We start from the raw sequence: 20,284 nt of genomic DNA on the forward strand, positions 1-20,284 counted from the left end.
TAAAAAGATTGCTACAAAAAGAGCAGCTGGAATTTCTGTAAAATGCCTAAAAATAGGCGAATATTAATAAGGGAATTTTCCAGAATTTTTGGAAATTTTTCGGGAATTTTTCAGAGCTCGTATGGACGAGTTAACGGGGACAAAAATGGGGCCCGGAAAAGCCTGTTTTGGCTACCCTATTTAAATGAGGAAAAGTTGAATTTCTTAATTCCTTTTTCTTTATTTATTTTCTTTTTCCTCATTTTTTTTGTTGTCGCCGTTCACTTCTTCTCCCCCGACGCCGCCCGCGCCCTCTCCTTGCCCTAACTGCCTCGGTGGTTCCTTTCTCCCCCTCCCACGCGACAAAAACCCCTCGACAAGGATTCTTCTTCTTCTCCTCTGCCGACGCCGCCTCCTGATTTCTCTCCCCTCCTCTGGTCCGACCAGACATCGCCGACCCTTCTCCCGTGCCCTAGCGCCGAGCCGCACTGCCGCCGGTGACGCACGGAGCACTGCCTCACACCCCGGTGCCCTAACATCTCCGCCGACGCCACTGACTCCTCTCGGTCGCTTCTCTGTGTCGGCGCCCGAGCTCTAGCGCCGACCACCGTCCATTCTTTTGCCCTGGGTTCTACCGAGCCTCATTTTCCTCTCTTCTCTTCTGCCCTAGTTTCTTGGTGTCGCTGTCTTGGTACCACACTGCCGCCGACCACTAGGTTCAGCTGAGTTTTGGTGATTTTTGGGAGGCAAGAACTTGTGTTATATAATTAGGATTTCTTGATTTGGTGATTTGTGTATCGTAATCTGATCTGAGCAGAGGGAAAGGTTTCCTGTAGGGTTTGCTTTGTTGCGGATTGATCTTGGGTCCAACAACCATAATTTCCAGCAAACTTTCTTGCTGTGAGAAGTGAAAGGTAAGGTTCTTGTTTAACGTTGTGGATTTAGGTTTTTGCTGTGGAGAAATTAATTGATGACCAGTTAAGGTTGATCAATAATTAGGGGTTTCCTAATTGAATTAGGTATATTGGTGATTATTATTTAGGGTTTTTTGCCCTAAATAGTTTTAAGGATTTATTTAGCAATTCATTTGAATTTTAGCTAAATAAAAGTATATCTATTGGTATTACAGGACTTTGACGCCAGACGGGTATCTCGATGTCGGATTTGGACATTCCTATTGGAAGCGGGTACTTTTGACTTATGTCATTTGATATACATAGTAGTGAATTTAACAAGTTGCATTAATTATGTCCTTTATTTGTTTCGGTTAGTCACTACCCAATATCTGATAAATGATTGATTGATTGCTTGATTTGCATCCCATGTATACTTTATTTGTTTATACATGCTTATAGGGGGTAGTGATATACCATGCTTCACCATGTTCAGGACCTAGGTTTTTATACCTTCTGTGTACCTTTGATTCGATATGATTCGTTGACCTATGATGCACTCTTATATATATGTGGATTAGGTCAGGATATTTTGTGGTTAGTGCCATGCACCATTTGCATGATTGCATACTGTGCGATAGTCCGCTCCATTATTGTTGAGCACATCGCCAGTTACATGGATCTGCACACACCACCACTCATGGGTTAGTGGTCGATTTAGGCAGAGTGTGTTGCAGCAGGGACTCTGTTAGGCACCGTTGGTCCGCTCATGGGTAGTGTGACACAACGTGTTATCCGGCAGGGATTCCTCCCCGTCACTGTGTACCGGGAGATGAGAGCATTGCGCTCCCCCATTTATGATTTGGGGTAGGAGGATAGGTGTACTCCGACAGCATTCCGTCCACTCGGTCACTCATCAGGAGTAGTGACGACAGAGTGCACGATTGTTACAGCCCTACCCACTCGGCCTCACTATTGTGTGAGATGATCGACTGGCGTCAGGGGTGACCAGGACGCATCATTGGCATCATATGCATGATGCATTTATTGCTTGTGTTTGTGTTTGCTGCATTTATATGCTGCATATTGTTTGGATACCTATGTTTGACATGCATACAGGATTCCTATACCGCTCGGACTGTTTGACCTTATACTCAGGTCCTAGTTAGTACAGTATTCTCCTGTTTACTTCAGTTTGCATTTACCTTTATTACATCAAGAGACTGTACGTATGATTAGTCCTAGGTGTTATTTCCTTACTTTGTATATCAATTGTACCTGCTGAGTGTTGGACTCACCCCGCCTCCATTGTTGATATTTTCAGGTTGATGCTGTCAGGAGAGAGTTCTAGTTGCTGGTCCCTGCAGACCTCGAGGATATGATTGGTTTTCTTTTGGTTTCTTTTCTGTTCTAGACTATTTTGAACTTGTTATGTTTGGATTATTTTACTTATGGACATTTTATGGATTTTATTTTGTCGATGGATTTGGATTTGGATTTATTCTACTACATGCCTGTCTGGATGGCAGAAGAGGTGAGTTCATCGGATTTGAGTTTTACGAGTGTAGTGGAGTAGGGTTGATTTCGAGTCAGGGTATTATCTTTCTGTTTACTTGTTATATAAACTGCGTGGAATGTGTGGTTGTATTTTTATTGTTTTTATTATTCCAGCCGCCTGTGGCTGAGGTATGTGAGGATGTAGAAAAGTTTCAGATTGTCCACCGTACAGGGGAGATGCTGCCGAAATTTTCTCGGATATGGACTCCTCTGGGGCGTGACAATTTAGTGGTATCAGAGCCAAGTTTTTACGATCGCTGTTTTCATATTTTAGATATTTGGGATAACCTGATACCTATTGATATGGTATCAGTGCGCCAAGTTTGGCGATACTTGTTGGATTTTTGTATTTTGGATTTTCGAGATTTATCTGATACCAATTTATTTGGTATCAGAGCGGGTTATGATACCTGCTTTTGGTTTCTGGAGATTTATCAGATACCTGTTGTTGGTATTCTGGATATTTGGGTTAGCCAGGTTTGCGAGTCAAACTGGGCATTTTCGGATTTTCGATATGGTTATGTTTCGGATTTCCGTCTCAGATTTATATGGATTTCCGGTGATTTTCATGTTCGGAATTTTGAGGTCAGAAGTTGGGGATTGGATAGCGATGGAACATCTCCAGACGGCATATAGGTATGATGTTTAATTTTATAGTTTATGATAGGTATTAACATTCTTTATGTAGTACCTGTTTGGTTTTTGTAGCACATATTACCTGTGATGGGTTAGCCATTGAGCATGGTTGATCTTAATAGAGATCAAGGATTATAGTCTCTGGTGATTTTTCTTATCATACCATCAGTAGTTTAAGCTTCTGTTACTACTAGTAGGAGATGGAGGCACATACCAGCCTCTACTATTGTTAGCTGGGTAGTGGATGATACCTACATAATTCTTGTTGATTTAGTCAGTAGAGTTTTTATACTCATATCTTTTGGATATTAGGGTATCCGATACGATGAAAATTGGTAATTTGGGGAGTTATCAGTTTTGATCATTGTTGAGAATGATTTGAGGTTGAGGAATATTGTGAGATCAGATATTGTGATGTGTTGATTTTTAATGATTTATGAGAGTAAATGTTATGTGGTTGTCTGATGATCTATTACTAGATATTTGTTTGGATGATCTATTAGTGGATAATTATTGTGATGATCTATTATTTGGGTTGTCGTTGATGATAACATAGTGAGTGTCATGTATGATATTCACAGGTTTGATGATTATAGTTGGTGATCAGATTATAATCGGGTGCTAGAGAGTTTACGGTTGAGTGTACTTATGGATTTTAATAAATCTGGTTAGTTGTGGTTAGTTAACAGGATGATAAAATTGATATTTGCTTCCTCTGATATTGGACTATGTGGATAAATAATGATTTGATATTTTGAATGTTAACTTGCTCTCATGGGGGTAGAGACTTATTCATCTGATATTATGTGGGCTGATATTTTTGAGGATAAAAATGAAAGTGTCTTGATGTTCTTGAATTCTGACTTTATCTTTTGGGTTGTACACATTTATACATATGATTATTATGGGTTTCTAGTAGATTATGCCCGAGTGGATAGGCATACATGTCTGATTGTTTATTGGAGGTATTTGTCAATTAAAAACTATGTTGTGGAATGTGCACATATGTTTGAGTGTTTCATTGGATGTATTTTATCGATTTAATCTGAGTTGTGATATGTGCAGATGTGTTTGGTGTAATATTCGAGGTATTTTATTGATTATATTTGATTTGTGGATGCACTTGTGCCTATTAGGCTTTGTTGGAAGTATCACGTTGATTATACTCTTGGCATAGGTGTATATATGCCAGGTGAGGTTGTTTGAGGTGTATTGTCGATTATACCTATGTTGATATATGCACACGGGTTCAGTAGGTATTGTTGGAGGTATCACACTGATTTATACCTGTGCTATGAGTGTGTTTGGTATGTATTAATTGGATGATTATGTCGATCATACCTATGTTGTGTGTGCACGTGTGCCAGGTGTCTTGTTGGTAGCATCATGATGATTCTACCTATGTTGAATGTAGAATGCTAAGTGTCTACATTATGTTATTGGTTGTATAATCCTGTCAACTAATTCTTCTATTAGTGGGTGACCAACCCACTAGGATGATGATAGAGTTGACTATGAATTTGATTTGTTTACTAGGTTGTTTATACCTTTGGCTGCCTACAGTGATATGTGGTTGAGTGATCTCGTGCAGCCTCTAGTTGGATAGTTAGGTGCCTTGGACACTTATGGATCGTTTGTGGTGGAGCGGAGCTCCCACATATACATATTTCGGATTGCTTGTAGCGGAGCATTGCTCCCATATCTATTGCAGATACATGTTATGGATTATTGTAGTGGAGTGTTATTCCTACATATTGAGGATTTCTTGTGGTAGAGCGTTGCTCCCACATATGTGGTGTTTTCTGTGATGGAGCGTTGCTCTCACACGGGTGGATCTATTCTTGGTGATTTGTATTGTTGGTGATTATATTTCAGACTTATTGTCAGGGCTCTTATGGTTAGAAATGTCTGTGATACGGACATTATGGGTCATGATTTTACCACTAGGGTTTGGGAAGCCTTAGATGTTTTCAGAGACTTAATGATTTTGGTATTCCTAGGATGTTTGGATTGGTTTCCATTGTCTTTGTTGATGATGTTGTGATCTATTTTGGAGTTACGGTGAGTCACGCACATCAGCTTTGCATAGTTCCAGAGATGTTTCGGTGGAAACGTCTAGATGTGAAGATCAGTAGTGCGTATTTTGGTTGTCTTCTGTGAGATGTTTGAGACACATGGTCACCAGTAGGAGTATACCGTGGTTCCACTGGAGGACGAGGTTGTTACCGTTGGGAGTAGACGGAGTCTATAGAAGAGGCTCGCAACTTCCTTTGTTTGGCTCGATATTTCCGGAGATACGTTGAGGGTTTCTCTCGGATAGCTATGTCACTGACACGCCTGACCTGGAAAGGTGTGAAGTTCACTTGGACTAAGGATGACAAGACCATCTTCTAGGAGCTGAAGTGGAGACTAGTGTCGGCTCCGATTTTGGTTTTACCTTCTGGAGAGGACGGATATGTCCTCTACACCGACGCATCTATTCAGGGTTGAGTGTTGTTCTGATGCAGCACGATATGGTAGTCTTCTATGTTTCTCGTCGATTGAAGGAACATGAGAAGAACTACCCTCTACATGATCTGGAGCAAGTCGTCATTATTTTTACCATGAAGATTTGGCGATATTATTTATATGGCGTTACATTTGAGATTCTCACTGACCATAAGAGTCTCAAATATCTGTTTACTTGGAAGGAACATAATCTCCGACGGAGGAGATGGATGGAGTTCCTGAAGGATTATGATTGTACCATTAGCTATCACCCGGGGAGAGCTAATGTGGTTGCCGATGCGCTTAGCAGGAAGTCCGGAGGGACTTTAGCTTGCCACCGAGTTGTGGTCACAGACTTGATTTAAGGTTCCTCCGATTTGGTCCTTGAGGGGTAAGGACAGACAGAGCAGGGTACTTTGGTACCATCGTTGATCAAGACGAGGATACGAGAGCCCTAGGCTGCTGATCAGTATTTGCAATTTATTTACAGCCAGATAGCTTCCGGGCAGCAGACCGAGTTCACACGAGACGAGGAGGGTGTTATTCACTTCCGAGGCAGATTATGCGTACTTCAGTCTCATCCGGTCTTACAGGAGCTATTTCAGGAGACTCATCGCTCTCGATTTGCGATCCATCCAGGCGGGATCCGTATGTATCGAGACTTGAGATGTTTCTATTGGTGGAACGACATGAAGGACGACATGAAAGAAGACATCGCGGATTTTGTAGCTAGATGTCTTGTCTGTCAGCAAATAAAGGCCGAGCACCAGAGACCTGCCGGCTTACTTCAGCAGATTCCTAATCCTGAGTGGAAATGAGAACACGTTACTATGGATTTTGTGGTAGGTTTGCCGAGGACACGACGAGACCATGACGCGATTTGGGTAATCGTTGATCGATTAACTAAATCCGCGTACTAGTTAGCGATCCGGAAGACTGATTTCTTGGATCGATTGGTAGATCTGTTTTGCCGGGAGATTATCAGATCACGTGGTATTCCATTGACTATTATTTCGGATAGACCCCCGGTTCACGTCTCGTTTTTGACAGAGACTGCAGCAGACCTTGGGCACGCAACTTTGTTTCAGTACAACTTTCCATCCGCAGACAGATGGACCGTTAGAGCGGACCTTTCCGACTCTAGAGGACTTGCTGAGGTCTTGTGTATTGGATTTTCGGAGGCAGTTGGGAGGACCATTTGCCATTGGTAGAGTTCGCCTACAACAACGGTTTGCATTCGACTATCCAAATGCCACCGTTGAAGTGTTGTATGGTAGGCCTTGTCGGACACCCACCCTCTGGATGAGGTTGTGAAGGCCCAGTTGTTGGGACCTCATAGAGCCTAGCATGAGGCAGAGTTGGTCCGTATTATCAGACGGATGATGTTAGAGGCGGAGGATCGCCAGAAGAGTTATGCTGATCGGAGTCGCAGACCACTAGAGTTCTCTGTTGGCGACCATGTATTTCTGCGAGTTTCACCTACGAAAGGGGTGAAGAGATTTGACCTCAGAGGTAAGCTAGCTCCGCGGTACATCGGCCCTTTCGAGATCTTGGAGAGGATCGGAGCGGTAGCTTACCGACTGGCACTACCACCGTCCCTGTCAGGCATTCACGACGTATTCCACGTATCAATGCTGAGGAGATACGTACATGACCCGACGCATGTGCTGGCAGATATTCCAGTTCCAGTTCAGCCTGACATTACTTATGAGGAGGTTCCAGTACGGATTCTCGACCGGAAGGAGCGTCAGTTGCGGAACAAGACTATGCAGCTCGTTAAAGTCGGATGGCAGCATCATTCAGACGAGGAGGCTACATGGGAGCTCGAGGATACGATCCGAGCTCGATATCCCCATCTTTTCACTTGAGGTATGTGATTTATTTACCGTTCAGCATTTATACTCTATATCTGTTGTTAGTACTTGCTGATGGTAGATAACAAAATTTGGGGACCAAATTTTTATTAGTGGGGGAGAATGTAAAATACCGAAAAATAGGCGAATATTAATAAGGGAATTTTCCAAAATTTTTGGAAATTTTTCGGGAATTTTTCGGAGCTCGTATGGACGAGTTAACGGGGACAAAAATGGGGCCCGGAAAAGCCTGTTTTGGCTACCCAATTTAAATGAGGAAAAGTTGAATTTCTTAATTCCTTTTTCTTTATTTATTTTCTTTTTCCTCATTTTTTTTGTTGTCGCCGTTCACTTCTTCTCCCTCGACGCCGCCCGCGCCCTCTCCTTGCCCTAACTGCCTTGGTGGTTCCTTTCTCCCCGTCCCACGCGACAAAAACCCCTCGACAAGGATTCTTCTTCTTCTCCTCTGCCGACGCCGCTTCCTGATTTCTCTCCCCTCCTCTGGTCCGACCAGACATCGCCGACCCTTCTCCCGTGCCCTAGCGCCGAGCCGCACTGCCGCCGGCGACGCACGGAGCACTGCCTCACACCCCGGTGCCCTAGCATCTCCGCCGACGCCACTGACTCCTCTCGGTCGCTTCTCTGTGCCGGCGCCCGAGCTCTAGCGCCGACCACCGTCCATTCTTCTGCCCTGGGTTCTGCCGAGCCTCATTTTCCTCTCTTCTCTTCTGCCCTAGTTTCTTGGTGCCGCCGTCTTGGTACCACACTGCCGCCGGCCACTAGGTTTAGCTGAGTTTTGGTGATTTTTGGGAGGTAAGAACTTGTGTTATATAATTAGGATTTCTTGATTTGGTGATTTGTGTATCGCAATCTGATCTGAGCAGAGGGAAAGGTTTCTTGTAGGGTTTGCTTTGTTGCGGATTGATCTTGGGTCCAACAACCATAATTTCCAGCAAACTTTCTTGCTGTGAGAAGTGAAAGGTAAGGTTCTTGTTTAACGTTGTGGATTTAGGTTTTTGCTGTGGAGAAATTAATTGATGACCAGTTAAGGTTGATCAATAATTAGGGTTTTCCTAATTGAATTAGGTATATTGGTGATTATTATTTAGGGTTTTTTGCCCTAAATAGTTTTAAAGATTTATTTAGCAATTCATTTGAATTTTAGCTAAATAAAAGTATATCTATTGGTATTACAGGACTTTGACGCGAGACGAGTATCTCGATGTCGGATTTGGACATTCCTATTGGAGGCGGGTACTTTTGACTTATGTCATTTGATATACATAGTAGTGAATTTAAAAAGTTGCATTAATTATGTCCTTTATTTGTTTCGGTTAGTCACTATCCAATATCTAATACATGATTGATTGATTGCTTGATTTGCATCCCATGTATACTTTATTTGTTTATACATGCTTATAGGGGGTAGTGATATACCATGCTTCACCATGTTCAGGACCTAGGTTTTTATACCTTCTGTGTACCTTTGATTCGATATGATTCGTTGACCTATGATGCACTCTTATATATATGTGGATTAGGTCAGGATATTTTGTGGTTAGTGCCATGCACCATTTGCATGATTGCATACTGTGCGATAGTCCGCTCCATTATTGTTGAGCACATCGCCAGTTACATGGATCTGCACACACCACCACTCATGGGTTAGTGGTCGATTCAGGCAGAGTGTATTGCAGCAGGGACTCTGTTAGGCACCGTTGGTCCGCTCATGGGTAGTGTGACACAACGTGTTATCCGGTAGGGATTCCTCCCCGTCACTGTGTACCGTGAGATGAGAGCATTGCGCTCCCCCATTTATGATTTGGGGTAGGAGGATAGGTGTACTCCGACAGCATTCCGTCCACTCGGTCACTCATCAGGAGTAGTGACGACAGAGTGCACGGTTGTCACAGCCCTACCCATTCGGCCTCACTATTGTGTGAGATGATCGACTGGCGTCAGGGGTGACCAGGACGCATCATTGGCATCATATGCATGATGCATTTATTGCTTGTGTTTGTGTTTGCTGCATTTATATGCTGCATATTGTTTGGATACCTATGTTTGACATGCATATAGGATTCCTATACCACTCGGACTGTTTGACCTTATACTCAGGTCCTGGTTAGTACAGTATTCTCCTGTTTACTTCAGTTTGCATTTACCTTTATTACATCAGGAGACTGTATGCATGATTAGTCCTAGGTGTTATTTCCTTACTTTGTATATCAATTGTACCTGCTGAGTGTTGGACTCACCCCTCCTCCATTGTTGATATTTTCAGGTTGATGCTGTCAGGAGAGAGTTCCAGTTGCTGGTCCCTGCAGACCTCGAGGATATGATTGGTTTTTCTTTTGGTTTCTTTTCTGTTCTAGACTGTTTTGAACTTGTTATGTTTTAGATTATTTTACTTATGGACATTGTATGGATTTTATTTTGTCGATGGATTTGGATTTGGATTTATTCTACTACATGCCTGCCTGGATGGCAGAAGAGGTGAGTTCATCGGATTTGAGTTTTACGAGTGTAGTGGAGTAGGGTTGATTTCGAGTCAGGGTATTATCTTTCTGTTTACTTGTTATATAAATTGCGTGGAATGTGTGGTTGTATTTTTATTGTTTTTATTATTCCAGCCGCCTGTGGCTGAGGTATGTGAGGATGTAGAAAAGTTTCAGATTGTCCACCATACAGGGGAGATGCTGCCGAAATTTTCTCGGACAGGGACTCCTCTGGGGCGTGACAATTTCAGCAAACATTCCCAGAGATTGAAGAAGAAATAAATGCATTTATCATAGAAGGAAATGAGAAAGTTTTCTCAGCAGAAGAAGCAACTCATCCAAAGAAAAAGGCAAATGACCTATTCAACCTTGATGTTTATATATTAATTCCTGGTATAAAAGAATTCAGAGTAAATGCAATCCTTGATACAGGAGCCACTACATGTTGTATTGACCAGACATCAATTCCAGAAGAAGCAGTTGAAGATAACACATTAATAGTCAATTTCAGTGGCATCAATTCAAAGACAACAACCAAAAAGAAATTGAAAAATGGCAATATGAAAGTTGGTGAATATTTCTTCAGGATACCATATACATATGCTTTCCCTTTATCAATTGGAGGTAACATTACTATGATCATCGGATGTAATTTTATCCAATACCTTCATGGTGACATCAGAATCGAAGGAGATGAGATAAAGGAGCAAGTTTGCACCTGGTAGACTGGGACCAAAATAGAAGGCATTATTAAGGAGTTATTAGATATGGGGTACATCGGCAATAACCCTATGCGCTACTGGGAGAAAAATCAAGTCAAATGCAAAATTGCAATAAAAAATCTAGACTTAACAATGGAAGACAGGCCACTAAAGCATGTAACCCCCCAAATGCAACATGCTTTCAAAAGACACATTCAAACCCTCCTTGATCTCAAAGTGATACACCCAAGCCAGAGTCGACATAGAACCACAACCATTATTGTTCATTCTGGCACAACAATTGATCCCGCGACCAAACGCAAAGTTAAGGGCAAGGAACACATGGTATTCAATTATAAAAGGTTGAACGACAATACTCATAATGATCAATACAGCCTTCCCAGAATTAAAACAATTATCAAACGGGTAGGAGGCAGCAATATTTATTTCAAATTTGATCTCAAATCCGACTTCCACCAAGTAGCAATGGAACCTGAGTCCATTTAATGGACAACATTTTGGGTACCTGATGGTTTATACGAATGGCTGGTCATGCCATTCGGCTTAAAGAATGCCCCTGCTATATTCCAGTGCGAAATGGATGAATGCTTTAAAGGTACGGAAAAATTCATTGCGGTATACATTGATGATACACTTGTGTTTTCTAAAACAGAAGAAGAACACAAGGAGCATTTAAAGAAGATGTTGTCCATATGCAAAAAGAACGGGCTCATTCTGAGCCCTACAAAGATGAAAATCAGCAGCCCTACAATTGAATTCTTAGGTGCCGTTATTGGGCCATCAACAATAAAACTACAAGCTCGCATCATTTCTAAGATAGTAAATTTCAAAGACTAAGAATTGACAACTGCAAAGGGCCTCCGTTCCTAGTTAGGTCTCGTCAACTATTGTCGAAGTTACATACCTAACCTTGGTAGATTACTAGGCCCATTATATTCAAAGACCAGTCCAAATGATGAAAGAAAGATGAACTCCCATGATTGGGCCTTAATTCATAAGATTAAGAAGGTGATCACTGACTTGCCTGACCTTGCAATTCCACCAGAGCAGTGCTATATCATACTAGAAACTGATGGATGCATGGAAGGATGGGGAGTTATATGCAAGTGGAATCCTCAAAAGTATGATGCAAAGTCTGAAGAAAAGATATGTGCTTACGCAAGTGGCAAATACAGTCCAATCAAGTCCACAATTGATGCGGAGATCCACACTGTAATGAACAGCATGGACAGTTTCAAAATATATTACCTAGACAAGCCCGAGTTAATTATAAGGACTGACTGTCAAGCGATTATAAGCTTCTTTAACAAAACAACACAGAACAAGCCATCAAGAGTTAGATGGTTATCTTTTACAGACTACATAACCGAGCTTGGCATTGATTTTCAATTCCAGCACATCGAAGGTAAAGATAACCTACGCTGATGCTCTCTCTCGTCTGGTTTGTCATATTACATGACCATGGGCTCCGACGGAGAAGGATCTTCTTCTACTAATCCAAATAGAAGGAGCATTATTACAAATCCTGACAAAGCCCAATATGAAGGCATCCCATCACCTAGCGGGCCTCATCACCTCCTGCAACAATACGCAGAATTGGCCTGCTCAGGACGAACAAGCATCCTTCACCCAGAAGAACACGACAAAAGATCCCATATGACCGACATTGAATGGGCAACATCTCGTAATGTCATCAACAACCTTCGAGAGTTGGAGCTTATCTGCCAAGTCAAGGAAAACGACTTCAAACGAAGAAGCCATTATGAAGGACAAAGCACTTACTGGAAAGATGCCTTACCAGCTGTCACAAAAGCCCGATTGGACGTCTAAGAAACCTTTATGTGGCTACAAGCGATAATCCAAGGGATAAGACACAACCCACCATAAATGCGAAGCGATGGTGAGCGCGACAATCCAACTTTGCTAGCGTTGCATATCACCATAATAAAAGCAACTTTACCTCTGATTTGATGGACTGAGCCTCGGGGAGCCGCCCACCTGTCTCAAAGGATAAGAAGCTGAGTGTGCATCCAATAAGCCTACTACTAGGCCACTAGTTAGAGTGTGTAAAAGGAGATATGATAGGATGACGATGGGGCCCAATGGGCACCCGATTCATCATTTCTCCTCTCTTTATAAGCACCTAGAAATCTCATTGCAAGACATAAGTCGAGCTCACGACACAAGTCTTACTCTGAGTTCTTTGTAAGTTTGCTTTCAAATTTCAAGTTTCTTTTCTTACAAACTTAAGTCCTGTACTTTCAAGTTCTTTGGTGCATTATCTTAGTTTGTTTGCAAAGAAGCATGCTTCCACAATATTTTTGATATCAGAGCTCTTTTAATGGCTGAGTAATCACTTAACGAGGTATTCTTGGCAAGCAACACTGGTGATAGTTACAGTATAATAATACAAAAGCATTAGCGATTTCTCAAAACACTAAATGGATATCTTTAAAAGTATCTTAAGGATCCATCTTTCAACGAACTTTATAGATCATAACTACAATAAGGCGACCGGGGAACGACGAGTGGATTACAAAAGGGTAAGTCCTAACTTGGCAATGAATTGAGGTAAGCCCAAGGGCACACCTGCATGAGTAAGAAAGCTCTTAGAACCCTCTAAGCCGTAAGTAGTTAGAAAATAAAGATTGAAGAAAGGTATACCCTTATGGGTGTTAAAACTTAAAGTTTGAATTGAAAAAGGAATTGCTTGAGCGCCCGCAAGCCTAGCAATTTTGGTTAAGGTGGATAGCCAGAAGCCTTATCTAGGTATGATTGGTGGATAGCTAGAAGCCAACCTACTCGAGAGATAGCTATATGTCTAGACGTTGGGAAATAGCTATACAAGAATGGTATTCTAAATCACCAACCGCAAACCTTAAATATCTCGACCTAGCAAAAACTGAGCCAACCTTAAAAGAACTAGCTCATAACATCACAGTAACCTACGATAGGGTAAGCTTGTCGAATAGAATTAATTTAAAGAACTTCAAACAAATTCAAGAGGAGTTGGAAGTTCTCAAATCTGAAAGCAAAAGGTTAACCCAAGCAGTAAAGGACCTAACCCAAGAAATTCTTGAAAATAGGCCTTTGACAGCAAGACAAATCAACAGCCTATTAGCTAAAATAAAAGAACAACCCAAAGTTGTTGAAGAAAGAACGGTAAAAGAAAACTTGAGTAAGAAGCTTGAAAGGGTTGAGAAACTCCTTTACAAGTTGAAGGCCTAGACCTCTTCATGAGTTATATAAACACCCAGGCAACAAACAACTATAAAGAAGCATTAAAGGCTACGGAAAATATTGAAGCACCAAGCCTAGGGTTTGCCCGTCCAGCTGATCATAAAGGCCCTACATCAAGAGCAACAACCTCCATCAAACAAGCCAATACTCAAATACAACTTCTAGTAACAATACTGGAAAGATTGGAAGCACTTGATGAGAGTATTAGAAAGCTTGAAGCAAAAGAGTCAAGCACTAGCACCAATCTCCCTGAAGAGGTAATCAAAAATTTATCTGACATAATTAAAAGTTTTTCAATTCAGGAGAAGCCAAGGGAAGAAAAAGGCAGGCTTCACGTTTTCAAGGACCCATACGACCTCTTCAAGGAACAAGCCAAGAAATAATGAGGACCACTACAGATCCTCCAGTAACCATAATCACAAGGGGGACGACAACAGATGAGAATCTTCTTTTTGAGGACCAAGTTAGAAATTATCGCCAGCATCAACGAAGGTGGTACAATGTGCAACAAAGACTATAAAGGGTATCCCAAAGAATAACTAGAGGAAGTTACAATTAGTCTCTAGAACAACAGTTAGACCCTCAGGCACAATTAAGACTTTCTATGCAAGAAAGAGCTGCAATTGCCCCTGCTGAAGTCCTATACCATTCTCGACAAGATGATACGTACCACCGGGTTTATACCCACTGTTCTGAAGAAACTCTACTGGTAACTACCAATCAAGTAGACAGACCTTTCATACAGCCAGAAAGCTTCAACCAACTACAATGTAGTGGGATGCGATTCATCCATATGGGGGTCATTCAGGTCCGCATTTAGATCTTACACCGACAAGAAGAGGGAACACTAGCTCTTGTGGTATTGAGAGATAACAGATGGCAGGGAGATCAAGCCATCTTTGCAACAATGGAAATAGACTTAACACAGGGAAGTCAACTGGTATATGTAATACCTGATACCATGCTAACAATCTCTGATTTTCACAGAAATTTTCAAATATCCATCCTTGCTCGAGCATACGAAGCATGGCAGCATGGGGAAGCTAACCTGCTACTTACAAGAGGATTAGTTGGAAGACTTTCAAACACACCAAATGTAGGCTTCGCCTATGAAGTCCAAAACGTCATCGACTACTTAGCAAGTAGCGGAATAAGAGCACTACCAGGGCGACGATATAATACAAGAGATGTTCTCGGACAAAATTGGGTTATTAGACAATCCACAATCAATATTTCAATGCAACCTACTGAGGTAAACACAAGAAACCTCCTAGATGGCAGAACTTCACTACATTTTGAAAATTATCAAGTTGAATCAGCATCTATACAAACAAGAAATGATTATGATAATGAAGACGAAGAAAGAGCTCATACTATTGCGGTCTTATTAAAAGATGACAAAGAAGATGTACTATATGTCAAATGTCTCACAAGCACAGCAGTCCTATCACAAAGAAAGACCGAAGGGGCCGCTGGGTATGATCTAGCCGTCAATCAAAGCTACCATATTCCACCATATGGGCAAGCCATGCTAAACACAGACAATAACATCAAAGTACCCAAAGGGACTTATGAACGAATAGCACCAAGGTCTAGTTATGCCATGAGGGGCATGATTATCGGAGGAGGAGTGGTGGACCCTGATTATAGAGGTGAAATTAAAATCCTTGTTTATAATTATTTTGATGACGATATGGATTTTACAGAAGGAGAAACTATTGCCCAACTCATTTTAGAATGCTGTAAAACTTCTCCAATCATTCAAGTCCATGACCTTGACAAAACAAAATGACAAGACAAGGGTTTTGGCTCAACAAGCCAACAGTACCCATGCACCAATAAAAAGGCAAACCCACTCTGTGGCGGATGTCCTAATTGTAGTGATAGTGAAGAAAGTGCAGCTCCATATAACTATTATGTGGCACCCCAACCTGATTATATTGATAATCGTGAATATATTGAATACCAACCACCCAAGTCAAAAGCCGCAATACAATACACAAATGATGAAGACTGTCATGAGGTCCAAACTGTTAGGACCAAAATGTAGCTAGAGGGGGGGGGGTGAATAGCTCTTTGCGCTCTTCGTTGCTTGTTTCTTCAAGGATGTGCAGCGGAAATACAAAGAAACAAAATACACATTGCTAACAAGAGGATTTACTTGGTATCCACCTCACAAGAGGTGACTAGTCCAAGGATCCACACACTCACACACCCTCCACTATGAAATCACTCCTTTTCAGTAACTACTGAAGGCGGAGAAGCCCTACAACTCTCACAATACAAGAAGAAAGCAAGGGAAACAAATACAATAGATATCTTACAAGATATGGAATGAAAACCCTAACCCTAGCTTTCTTCTTCTTGCTTTTGATCCGCCTCTTGACTTGGGAAACCTCCAAGAACCTTCAAGAACTGACGATCTGAGCTTGAGAGAAGCGTGGAGAAGTCGCTGTGTTGATCTGAGAAGAAATCGTGAAGTTCTACCGCAGCCATCGCACGCCTGCAGCTCAAATATGACGCAACGGTCGGATCCCGATCGATTTGAAAGCTCCCAATCGATCGGGGAGGCTTTGGATCGATCCACGGATCGATTTAGAGCGCCTTTGTGCTCTGGAAAAATGCCTGGATCGATCCACAGATCGATCCAGCGCTTATCGCGCGAAACAGCAGAGTCCCAATCGATCGGCTGATCGATTGGGACCTCTGGATCGATCCACTGATCGATCCAGAGGCTCTCTATTCGCTGGGAAAGGCCTGGATCGATCCATTGATCGATCCAGAGGCTTTCTGTTCACTGGGAAAAGCCTGGATCGATCCACTGATTGATCCATCTCCTGGATTGATCCATTGATCGATCCAGCTCTTGGTTTTTGCCCAAAACCAAGTCCCAAGCCTCTCAAACCAACATTCGGTCAACCTTAACCTATTGGTATATCATGCCTAGCATCTGGTCACTCCCTTGACCTGCCAGGACTCCCCACCAAGTGTCCGGTCAATCCCTTTGACCCACTTGGACTTTTCTCTTCGTGCCAAGTATCCGGTCACTCCCTTGACCTACTTGGACTTCCACCAGATATCTGGTCAATCTTGACCATCTGGATTTCCCCGTGCCTGACTTCACTCACCAGGTCTTTCACCTAACTTCACTCACTAGGATTTTCACTTGGCTTCACTCACCAGGATTTTCTTCTGCCTGGCTTCACTCACCAGGACTTTCTTCTACCTGACTTCACTCACCAGGACTTCCAATCTGCCTAGGTTCACTCACTAGGACTTCTCTTCTGCCTGACTTCACTCACCAGGTCTTTCACCTAGCTTCACTCACTAGGATTTTCACCTGGCTTCACTCACCAGGATTTTCTTCTGCCTGGCTTCACTCACCAGGACTTTCTTCTGCCTGGCTTCACTCACCAGGACTTTCTTCTGCCTAACATCCCAGTTAGGACTTCCTAGTAAAGTATCCAGTCATCCTTGACCTACTTGACTCTTCTTCAATCAACCTTGTATTGTCAAACATCGAAACCCAAACCAAGACTCAAGCTTGGTCAACCAGGTCAACCTTGACCTGATGGATGTTGCACCAACAATCTCCCCCTTTTTGATGTTTGACAATACCAACACTATCACTTACAATACCACATGTAAGTTAGGCTAATCCCATAGCCTAAACCTTTTTCATGCCACTAGGTAATGAATACATAAGTTAAGCCCTTCATTTTTCCCCTAAGAGGGCAAACTCCCTCTAGGTAATGAAAGCCTAACTTACTCCCTTTCATTCTCCCCCTATTGGTACACATCAAACCATGCCCCATTTTTGGGCACACATCAACAAATTCACTTGTTGACAAACTCTCCCCCTGAATAGTTGCTCATCGTTGTTCACAACTTCACTCGTTGTGATCAACACGATAATGAAGATCCCATACCCTTCATTATCCTTAACCCTACATTCTCCCCCAATGTAGGCAAATGCCCATCCTTGAGCATTATCCACTTGAAACCACTTGAACAATGAGGATATCCACTCCCCATTAAAGTTCAAACGCTCAACCTTGAGCATGTTCTTAACGGAAGGTTAACCACCTTCCAAGGTTCATGAAAAATAATTTTCATGTCTTTGAAGAGTCCCTCCCCTTAAAGACATGGTGGTAACTTCTGTCATTGCACCAACAATGACTTGGAATCCCTAAAACTTTAGGAAACCCAATTTTAGAAGTTTTGAAGTTCAAATATTCAAAATTTGAAACAAATCTCAACCTAAACTTCAACTTAGCCTTCCTTAACCAATCCATCCTTGTTTTCCACACGAAAACACCCTTTTTATGTATACAAATGTATTTTCAGGGGTTTGGAATAGTTACCTAGACTAAAATAGGTTCAAAGATGCTGAAGTCAGACCTTCCCAACCAAAATCAGCATCTTCGATCGATTAGAGTTAGGTTCCAATCGATTGAACTCTGCTGAATCGATCCACTGATCGATTCAGTCTTCTTGGATCGATCGGCTGATCGATCTAGCGAGCTTCTGCTCGATAGAAATGCCTTCTCAATCGATCGGCTGATCGATTGGAGTGCCTGATCGATTGAGGCACTCCAATCGATCCACTGATCGATTGAAGGCCTGAAATTACTGAAATTCAATTTAGCCAATTTCAGAAACCCCTAGAAAATTCTACAAAAACTCCAAAAATCGTAAAAATTTGTGTAGACATTATTTAGGGTATAATTTATCATGGAAAAATAGTTTTCTATGAAAATACATCATATTTTCAAAGATTGACACAAACTTGAGAACTTGCAAAAACTTTAGTGTTTGCTTCAAGTTTGTGTCTAACTATTCAATGGTGATTACTATCAAAAGATAGCCTTCACCAAGGTTTTCCAAAATTATTTTAAAAATATTTTCAAAACCAATATCCCACCATATTCCTCGGACTTAATGCACATTACTTGTACATTAGCTTTCCCAATGATGGGAAAACACATAACTATATGTTTTGATGAACCTAAAACTCAAAAGAATGCACTAAATCAACATCTTTAGTTTTGTTCATCTTCCTAACATCTCACTTGTATCTAATGTGCACTAAAACACATACAAGTCACCTTATAGTCCTTGTGAGATGTGAGATTTTGGTTTTGCCCTATTCTAGGGATCATGCATATCTATCTAGGCATTTTAGAGATATTGGACATCCACCTAGGATGTCACTTGTTAATAAGTGTTGTTAAATGCTATTAGTCCTTAATTACAAGGAATTAAACTTATTGCATGATTATGTTATGGCATACATCAAAATGAAATAGCTTTCAAAAGAAAGATTCCTATAACTACATGATGTATGAGTGCATGACATGGTATTTTTTGTGTTTTTCATCATAAGGTATGAATGCAAACATAATCATGATGTCATGGCATATAATGAGCAAACAATCATGGCAAGATTTAACATAAATAAAATACCTAGATTGCCTACCTAAGTATCCTTAACCCTTTGCTAAGTTAAAAATTAAACCTAGATTGTCCTCTAAATGCTTCAAGAAAATGCCAAAACATAAATTGACATTTCTAATTCTCTTGATTAACTTATGCCAATTGAAATCGAGCTTATTCCTCAAATTGTTGGCATATTTCACAAGAGTACCATTTTAAATTAAGGCTTAGATTTGCCTTAAATTACTAAGCAAATACCAAAATCCCAACTTGGTATTTCTTATGTCTTTCCTAAACAGTGCCATTTTAAAATAAGATCAAGACTTCTCAAATTTGGCACATTTTACTCTTTTCGAAGAGTAAACAATAATCCTTTCATTCTCAAAGATTAATAATAACCTTGAAAATGTTCATTGAGTGTCAATTTCTTCAAAGTTGGGTTAACTACCCTTCTTCTTAGAGTTGACATTCTCTAACCCATCTATGGGGTAGAGAAGATGCTCCTAGGAATCCAACACCTATTGGTGCTCCTTGGATGCTCTACGTATTCACTAGGGATAACTTCCCTAGATACCTTCCTAGTGACCTTGTTTGGCTTCTTAGAAGCCTTGGTCACATTTTCTAGGTCAACTCTAGATATTGCTTCCCTTGTGACCTTCTTAGTGACTTTCTTAGAGGTCTTAGTCACATTTGTTGCAAAAATACTCTTAGGGATGACTTCCCTAGTATTTTTGGCTTGCCCACTAGACCTAGAGTTTGTTCCATAGCTATATGGAACCCTATGGTAAGAAAATACATCCTTCTTGATTTTAGGTTTGTATCCCAAACCCTTATGACCATTGGATGACTTTGATATTTCTAGACCTAGATTTTTACCCTTAGACCCTTGTGTTCCATTTGTGATTTTTCTAAGGGTCTTCTCTAATTTATCAAGTCTTGACCTCAAGACTTGATTTTCCTTCCATAATTCCTCGACCATAAAT

Source organism: Zingiber officinale, chromosome 7A (assembly GCF_018446385.1).
Source record: "Zingiber officinale cultivar Zhangliang chromosome 7A, Zo_v1.1, whole genome shotgun sequence".
Lineage (NCBI taxonomy): Eukaryota > Viridiplantae > Streptophyta > Magnoliopsida > Zingiberales > Zingiberaceae > Zingiber > Zingiber officinale.